This window comes from Rhipicephalus sanguineus, chromosome 5 (genome assembly GCF_013339695.2).
Source record: "Rhipicephalus sanguineus isolate Rsan-2018 chromosome 5, BIME_Rsan_1.4, whole genome shotgun sequence".
Taxonomy (NCBI): Eukaryota; Metazoa; Arthropoda; class Arachnida; order Ixodida; family Ixodidae; genus Rhipicephalus; species Rhipicephalus sanguineus.
Window position 1 is genome coordinate 69,445,783 of NC_051180.1, and position 9,418 is coordinate 69,455,200.

The 9,418-nt window shown below is 44.8% G+C and overlaps 1 protein-coding gene and 1 long non-coding RNA gene across 6 annotated transcripts in view; one reads left to right on the plus strand and one right to left on the minus strand.

Moving 5' to 3' along the window:
* Positions 1–9,418, plus strand: part of LOC119393729 (protein timeless homolog) — a 528,180-nt gene that overhangs the window by 72,020 nt on the left and 446,742 nt on the right. The window lies entirely within an intron of this gene.
* LOC119393730 (uncharacterized) overlaps positions 703–9,418 on the minus strand; it is a 157,022-nt gene continuing 148,306 nt past the window's right edge. The window contains exon 4 of the long non-coding RNA XR_005183981.2: positions 703–764. This is a non-coding gene — a long non-coding RNA (uncharacterized LOC119393730). The remainder of the gene's footprint in view (positions 765–9,418) is intronic.

Genomic DNA, 9,418 nt, shown 5'->3' on the forward strand with positions numbered 1-9,418 from the left:
AAGACAAGGAAGGACCATCTTGTTCAGTTAACAAGACAGAATATTGGATATAGCTTTCAGAAATACAGTAATATTATGACTAGGCTCACCCGTGGATTTAGGGGGATGCCCAGATGTCCTGAGCTCCCCTTGAAGCTTGTATGCATTGCCAGTGTCATCATCATCATCATCCTGTTTAGGGGAGGGGAGGATGGAGGCCTCCCCTAATAATCTACAACTGATCCTGTCCTGGGCGAGCTGATTTCATTTTATGTCTGCAGATTTCTTAATTTCATCACTCCATCTAGCTCTTTGTGTTTGTCAGCTGTGTTCGTCATCCCTTGGTATCCATTCCGTTGCTCAAATAGGCCATTAGTTATCTGTCCTACATATCATGTAGCTTTCCAGCATACAGCAGCTGAAAAACTTGTGATATCCTTCTTCCTATTTGTTACTGTGTTGTTAGAACACTCACTAGGATTAGAATGTAGTCATTATTATTGTAAGCATCCATGCAATCTTCATCATCATCAACTGCCATCTCAATGTCGGACTCGTGCCCCTTGAAAAAAAACCTGGATCTCTGCCTGGCTAGGCTGTCGAGATGTAATTTCTTTTTGCCGGTATGACATGCAAGTTTTATGACTTATTAATATACTGTTTCATCGCTTAGTACATGCTTTTCGCAGTCAACATTTTGTGAGGGTGTATAATGGGTACATGCCTGTGTAGCTTTGGATGCTTGTCTGGGGCTGGTTCTGTCCTATTTCACCCAGGATAATCAGCTGCAAAAACAGAAAAGAAAATAAACTTGTGATATCATGTACAAATCAGTTTTGCATATATTAAATAGCAATACTTTCATGTTTGCCACATGCTACATTGTCAGTATATTTACAGTCCAGAAAACTAGACATATATTGCAATGAAGTTTACAGTGTTGGAAGTGCTGCTCCAATTGCTCCAAATTGTTCCAAAAGAGAAATGCTGGTACATGCTGCTCCAAACTGTAATTTTTGTTAGTAACTGCTCCGAGATGGCGCTGGGAAACTGAAAACAGTGAACTTCAACCGTGCGACCATCCAGCAAGCCTGAACAAAACCAAAAACAAGCTGTGTACTATTATTCTAGTAGGCTAGTATGCAGCTTCTATACTAGCTGCATACTAGCATATTGAGAATGCCAGAAGTACTGGCATTATCAATATTTGTACCTGACAAGTAGACCATTTTGGCGAAATGCATGGGAGATTAGTTCGATATCATACTGATTAATAACTGCTGCTGTGACAGCTGTGATGGGTGACTGATTACATTTATCGGTACATCAACTTTGACCTCATTTATACCTCAAGAACGGGCATATTAAGCTGTTTTTTTTTAAATTTTAAATGCAGGCTATTTTGGTGAAATATGAAAATAACCGATTGCTTTGATTTCGTACTGATTGAACACTCTGCTTTGGTGACATTTATATGTGATTGTTGTTACTTTTGTAATTTGGAGCACAGCTTTATCACTTTGATATAATTTCTGCCGCAAGTACCAGTATTTCAAATATATAGATCATCTTAGTGTTCAATGACCATTGCGCTGCTTAATTATTTGTATCTTGCAATTTACAGTGATTATTGTATGTGCAATATGTTTATTTATAAATATTAATATTTATGAGATGCTTAAATGGTGCTTTAACTCCAGGAGTCATTTGGAACATTTTGCCATCTGCTCCAAAAACACCAATAGCTACTCCAAACCAAGTATTTTTTCTGCTCTGAAAGCACTTATGGCTACTCCAAAGCGGCATTTTTTTTTGCTCCATAATCAGCTCCAAAAAGCAAAATGTCTCTTCCATCAATGAGTGTACATCCTGCAGCAGTTTTCAAGCTGAGCCACTGTATACTCCAACAGCCCCCTACATTTAAATAATTGACAATATCTGAAATGTATCTAGGCATAGAAAATCCACAAACTGTCAAAGCAAAATGTGTCAGAAATGTCGCTCAATAACATCATATATGTTTTGTGTGCATTATTTTCCTCAGTGCTGTGTTAATGAAAGCTTTAGCTTGTCTTCCATTGCACTTTCTGCCTGGCACACTAATGCACACTTTCTTGCTGTAATTTTATTTTGTGTCCTTGACACATATCTTGCACTGCTTCTCTGTTAATATTTATTGTCATGATTACTTTCTGAAGGCGCATCTAAGTCAATTCTTCGCACAGGGCTTTATTTTACTTGGCTTCATATTCATTACAAACAGTGTTTATTGAATAAATAGTATACCCTTGAATATTTACTGAAAATGCTGGCATGTTCAACTTTGATAAGAATGATTCAGAACTTTTATGTCAAGCTTTACTGCTCTATTAAAAAAAAAATTCTTATACTGCTTCCGTGAAAACCCCACTATAAACCATGCTGCAGTTGGCAAAGCAATGGTGCTACATGTACCCGTGCTTTTGAAGCGCAGTTTAGGTTTGGTTCATTACTGTAGTGTTCGAAGTGGCCACTGCTAGGTCGGTCCACTGTTAGAGGGAACACGCGAGCGCGTGGCTCGCGCTCCGCGCAGCGCCACGTACGTGAAGTGGCGAAAACCAAGCGCATGCGCGGAAATGTGAAGGGGGCGGTGCATGGCGAGCGTCGTCTGCTTGCGAACCACCCCTTCGCTCTGTCGGCGCGCGGCGTGCGCACGTGACACGAATCTGTATATATAGATGAAGCATTCGAAGGTATTGCTTTCAGTTTTTATGGTATGCCAGTAAGGAAGCCTGTGTTCGCAAACCAGCTTTTTGCTCCTGGGAATTCGACAGTTACACGATGGCTAGGGTGCCCGACCACCAAAGAAGGCAAATCGCAGAACTGTGTCTTCAAGGCTACACACAACGGGCCATTTCATCCATGACTAATCGACCACTTAAGACGGTGAACAGGATCGTGAAGGCCTACAGAGACGAGCGAAGGATTAAGGACGCTACTCGTAAGCCCAGATCGCGTGCGACAACAGATCAGAAAGATCGCGAAATAGTTGCTTATGTCGTTGACAAGCCAAGCGCCTCTGTTCAAGAAATCCGTGCTAACTTAGGGATTCAAGCGTCGAAAACGACGATGAAGCGACGGATTGCTGAAGCAGGTCTGAGCAGTTGTACTGCCGTCAAGAAGCCGCTTTTGCGGAACGACAACAAAAACAAACGGTTGCTGTTCGCCCAAGAACACCGTGACTGGACCGTGGAAAATGGAAGCTAGTGGTGTTCACCGACGAGTCGACGTTTACGACAGACTGCCATCAACAGCAGAAAGTCTGGCGACCTCGGAATGCTCGGTAAGAATTTTCTGGCTGTCAAGAGTTGTTAGAAGCGGCGATATGTGACTGATTTCAGTACACGCCCCCTTCCCTCGTCTTAGGCCCTATTCTCGCTTTACGTTTGTTCACTAGCGAATATTTATTTTTACTTTCTTGCTGAGTGAAAATGGTGAACGCTTCAGCAGAACAGACTGTTGGGCTAGTTGGCTATTCATGAACACTAAAATAATACGCGCTAAAAATCTACGAGCACACAGAAAAGGAGAGCAGACGAAGAACTGGTGCTATTAATAACTGTTCATTTTCGTCATGCCCACCGAGTTTAAATACAGCTTGTTGGTGTTGCGCACGCGCAACATTTTAGGTTGACGCCAAACATCGATTCCTGCAATTTTAACTAGCTGAGCGAAAAACAGCCCAACTCTTTTTTTTTTCTATCTTCCAGCTACAACCCGGAATACGTGCAGCTTGTGACAGCAAGCGGAAGAACCAGTGTTGCTATGTGGGGCTGCATCACAAGCGAAGGCCTTGGGCCACTCTTCCGAATACAAGGGAAGCTTACTGCAGACAAGTATTGTGACCTGTTGGAGAACGTAGCGCTCCCACACCTCACCAGCGGCATCTTTCCTGATGGTGATTTCATTTTTCAGCAGGACAGATCTCCGATACACACATCGAAAAAAGCAAAGAAACTGCTGCAAAACCATGGTGTCACTGTTCTGGAGTGGCCACCGCAGTCGCCTGACATGAACATAATTGAAAATGTGTGGGGCGTAATCAAAGTAGCTCTAGCTCGCCGAAGCATGCATGGGGCGTCAGCCGAAATGCTGTGGAAAGCGGTCGAAGACGAATGGAATCGAGTGAAAATGGATGCGACGCTCACGGAAGCACTGTATGAGTCCCTGCCCCGAAGAATGAGGGATGTGCTGGACGTGAACGGGGACTTTACGCGCTACTAGGCCATCACTGTGTGTATCTTGTGCGTTCATTTCTTTTGCTCTTGAAAAGCTTCAATAAATATTCAAATTTCCATTTTGTATCACAGCCGGAAGATACTAATGTGTCACTCAAAACTTTCGCATCAACTGAAACGCGACTGCACGGCCGGGCCGAGGCAACGCCGGTGCGGGCGAGCTAAGCGAAGGGGTGGTTCGCAAGCAGACGACGCTCGCCATGCACCGCCCCCTTCACATTTCTGCGCATGCGCTTGGTTTTCGCCGCTTCACGTACGTGGCGCTGCGCGGAGCGCGAGCCACGCGCTCGCGTGTTCCCTCTAACAGTGGACCGACCTGTACCTTCCACTAAGCTATAATGCTTGCTATGGCCACTCCTAGGGCCACTGCTATGGTTACTGTTACGTATCTTCCATTAAGCCATGAGCAGTCTATTCATTGGCACTCCGTATATCACAATGCATCCGGCAAAGGCCTGGCTATTCTTTGATCTAGGAGCACCACTGCCCATGGCTAGTTGCCATACCCATCTCTTCAATCAAAAGCTCACAGGGTTCCTTATGCATTCGCCTAAGATGACTTGAAGGCGAAAGCCACCCATTGCAGTCATCATCATGACCATCATGAATAAGAAGGTGAGTTTTGGTGCCATTCGTGTTGACGTCATTACCATCACTATTGTGATCATTATCATCATCATTGACGATAAAGATCATCATTGCAATGATTATCACCGATGGTGATATTTGATGATTTTGATATTGCCATTTTTGTTGGACAAGACTACGCCGACGGTCACTTTTACCGTTTGGGGAGACATATAAGGCTTTTGCCGTAATAACTCCTTAGCAAGCTGTAACATTTCATTGAAGATCGAACTAAATGCGAGTAATGATGAAGTACGACAGAAGAAGCGATCCGTAAGAGCCGGGCCTGCTTGGACCTGCTTTTCATGTCCGTGCTCTATTTCCCCGGTCATTGTTTACGTGGCATTCCTTCTTAAGTGGCCATCCCAGTGTGCGAAGAATGCAGCTTTCCTTTGGTAGTTTTTTTTTTCAGTTTATTTGGGCTACATTTTTGGTTGGACTAGCGTGGCTCTCGTGTAACGTCATTAAAGTGAAAACGGAGATTAAAAGAATTCTGTTGTTTTTAATGCTATTCTTTCAAGGAATGGGGACGGGATGGAGAGGTCTGTTGTGAAGTGTAGGTTGTCTTTGACGCTGTAAAACGCTTCTTTCTTTAACCATTTGTTAACAAACGCATTCTCGTGTCTTTATGCCCGAGTATTGCCCTAACATTTGTTTTGTAAAGTTGGCATTGCCGCATAGAGGGTCCTTCTGCGGGTAAGCCAGCTTTAAAGAGCAACACCATTGTGCCGTCTGTGGATATTAACTTTTTAACGCGGTAGCGTTAGAGAGCTCGTGTCGCAGAAATTCCGATGTCGGCGTCGTTGGTTGTGAGCGAAAAATCGCCCGTGACTGAAAAATCCAGAAAAATGCAAATAAACAATAAAAATCTTCGGTCCCATTGAGGATCAAACCCGGGCCGTTTGCGTGGCAAGCACGTGTCCTACCACAAACCCACGATGTTACTTGCAACTGTTTCGAAGAAAAAAAAAAAAAACACCACATAAACGCCATGTAGTGGAAGGAGTCTTCTCAACGCATTTAATGTTGCATGGCAGAAGCGCACAATCGCGCAAGGCGGCGCTTAACTGCGTCACTTGTTTCACTGCGATTTTCTTCTGTGAAAAACTTTGAAGTACACAGGCACGTGAAGACCAACTTCACATCTGATCTTTCGCACTCCCATCGACTCTCAGATTTCTTGCCGTGTGCCTTGAAAACTAAGCACAGCCTTGAGGGATTCTTTATTTTGTTCGGCAGGTGTCACGACGAAACTGATCCCATTTGGCAATATGTAGGTGCATTGGCGAGGCCATCAAACTACGTTTTTTGCGCGACGCCATGCTTCGAAAAAAGCCGGTATAGTGCACCCATCGCCGCTAAAAACACAACTTGCAAACAGCTCCAACAATGGATAACTGTGTCCATCTAGCGGAAAACATATCAAACAAACAGCAAACTCATTGCAGCAAACATTAGATAATGTGCTGCCATCTGTGAGACATTGTGAAAAACATGTCTGGACTACCACGGCCGCCTGGATCATCGGCGGGCGGCGGTGACATATTTTTAGGCCGACCACCAAAGCAAGTTTTTTGATGCTGAATACAGAGCTTTTCTAAAAAAAAGTGAAACTCGCATTTTTTTTTTTCAGACGATCTGCTACACCTTCAGCGACTAAATTATTTTTCTTTTGTAGTATGTCGAACAGGCCACCAGTACATAATTCATTTCTACCCTTTGAGTTTGCCTTGTTCCTGGAAAAAAATATCAAACTTTGCAACTTTATTCAATTTTGCTCGTGCGAAAAGCCCTCGAAGAATCGATACACATAAATAAGTCATTATTTTTACAGTTACATCACTTCATTAGCTTGCCGGAAATACCATTTTATCGAGTGCATCCCATAAACGTCCTTTGAAAAAAATTGTTGTTTGATGCCCGTGAGCTCAGTCGGTGCCAAATTACAGGCTCTCACAAACAGGCGGGAAAATTTTTGCCAACAGAAATAGACGAGTTTCGAGCTTCAAGAAAAACGTGGAGATTTTCTCAGCCATATTTGTGATGGTCGGAAAAACGCTGGATGATTTGGTATGGAATGACCCAAAAGGAAGAATTATCGCGTGGTGGACTCTGCACAACTGCACTTGCAGTAGGCATTCTAGGATAGTTTGAAGCGGCCAATGTTGCGCGCACAGACGTTAGTTTCCTTGCGACGCGGTTGAGTCATGCACCGAGAACCGAAGGCAGGCTAGCAGTTGAGAAGGCGATGCGCACGGGGCCCGATTACGCTATCGCGTTTTGCTATTGAAGGCAAAACTCAAGCGTCCTCCAAGTTTTGGAACGTTTGTTGTTCTGCACTATCGTTCGACATCCAGTAAGACTTATGCACAATAAAGTAGCACTGCCGCAACACCACTGAGCGTTGACTAGATGAACATTAGTTATGCAGCTGGGCTTCTGGTGTGTACAATTCAGACGTTAGTTTCTGTGGCATCATTTGCATAAGAGTTACGGTAGAAGCACTACTTCGAACGATGTGGTACTTACGTCATGCTTTATCGTTTGAAAACACTCACTGTTATTCGTCTTTCAAGAATGAGAGATGTTTTCGCGCGTGAGAACCATAACATGACCATAATGCCGCAGTTTTGTGCGCATTACGGTCGTTGATGTTGCTGGGATGCTTTTCTGCATCGTAATGCTACGTTGGTAATGCTCTACGTCGCTCATTTTCAGCCTGGAGGAGAGCAAGCGGTGAAAATGTGACGATATGCATAAAACGGGCCACGGTGTTTGCTCTCTTTGGGGTGCACAGCGGTTTGTAGGGAAAGTGCCGTGCTACGAAACGTGTTCGCGTTTATGCATGCGCACCACGTGCATGAACGACCAGTTGTTCCCATTCTCAACTGCAAGCTTCCTTCCTTTTTTTTTTGAATTTCTCGCATTACAGCGTTTGCACCTACTGGGTTTCTGGTCGTGTAAACAAGAGCGTGCGGGTTGATGGTTTCGAGTGTAAGCGTGCTTTGTTTATGGGCACCATAACCGCACGCGTTTTTCAGTGCCTGCTTCTTTGCCTGTGGACTGGCACTGTCTTTCCAGGCACGCAGACACGAAGCTTCGCTTTCCCCTATTTCCCCTATAGGGCAAGGGATCCGGATTTTTTTTTTAAGTACCCTATTACTAGCATGAATAGCTGAGCAGGGTCGAGAGGTTCCTATTCATTTAGCTTAAAAACGCAGCCAAGGCACACGCAGTTCTAGAAATAAAAAAAAAGTGTGTTCTTATTCTTTTTATCATGACTTTGCATTCAAAGATGAAAGCTGTTCGATATAACTATGCATGATATAGGGCAAAGCAGGAGGGCTACGGGAAGAAATGCTGTCATGGCGACGAGAAAGCGAAGGCCGCGATAAAAATAGAACGTAATAGTAAGCGTATGCAGATATCCTCCGTACCGCGGGCATAATTAAGGCGTATAAGAAGAGAGAAAGGTAATCAGGCTTCGCGTTTAATCAAGACGCGGCTGGCGCTCGCCCTGCTGCCAGGCAAATTATCTCGCGACTCCTAACGTAGGACGAAGGTTTTGGCGCCGAGTGGTTCTGCACTTGCTTGCAGAGTGCGTCCAATAAGGCGGACCCTCTCCCGTCTCTTCCTCTTCCCCCTCCTCGGCTTCTTAACGGCGCTCGCGGTAGTTGGCGGAGAGGAGGATGCGAGAGAAGTGGAGGGGTAGAGGAGAGGCGAAGAGCGTGCCGTGGCCAATCTGGCCGCCGTTTGCCTTGCCGTCTGTGTAATCGGATCTCTCTCGTTATTCAGCGCTTATAATTGGATTGTCTGGCAATCGAAAATGGCGTCGAGCCGCCGCGCACGTACTCGAGTAGAGAAGTGCGCCGCTGTTCGTCGTTCGAGGTGTAGGATTTCGCGTGTTTGCGCCGCCGGGGACTGGCGTGATTGGACGTGGTGGCCGCGACACTAGCGCCACCTCGCGGTAGAGGCGGAGAGTACGGTGATAAGAAAAGGAAATGTCGGTGGGACCAAAAACGAAAGACGTAGCGACATCTGGGTCCTGTTTGCCATTCTTGATTAGAGTGGTCAGTGTCCGAGCTTATGCCGGGTAAAGCCTGCTTGCCTTCTTCTTTAGTTTGATTTCTTTTCTTTTTTACACCGCCAAATCTTCTCCGGAGCTGGTCCTTTAGTTTCTCTTCAGTTTCTGCCGTTGTCGTCGTGTTGTATTTTTATGAGAGACACTGCGCTAGTTGCAAGTCTTTTGAAGCCCAGCTAACTTCATCAAGCCTCAGGCAAGAAAGAAAGAAAGAAAGAAAGGAAAACCTGACTCAATCTCCCACTTTCATTTCTTTTCTCCCTCTACTTGGTCTGTTTAACGTCTCTTCCCCTGACTATATTACTTTCTTCGTCCGCAGCCTTCGTGTCTTCCGCGTGTATAATGCGCTCTGACAGTATATGCGTGAAATTTTTGTGCAGCTCCTTTAATCTCGATTTGATGCGAAGGTCGGAAAAGTTGGAATATAGCTGCAGCGTTAATTTCGCGACATAAA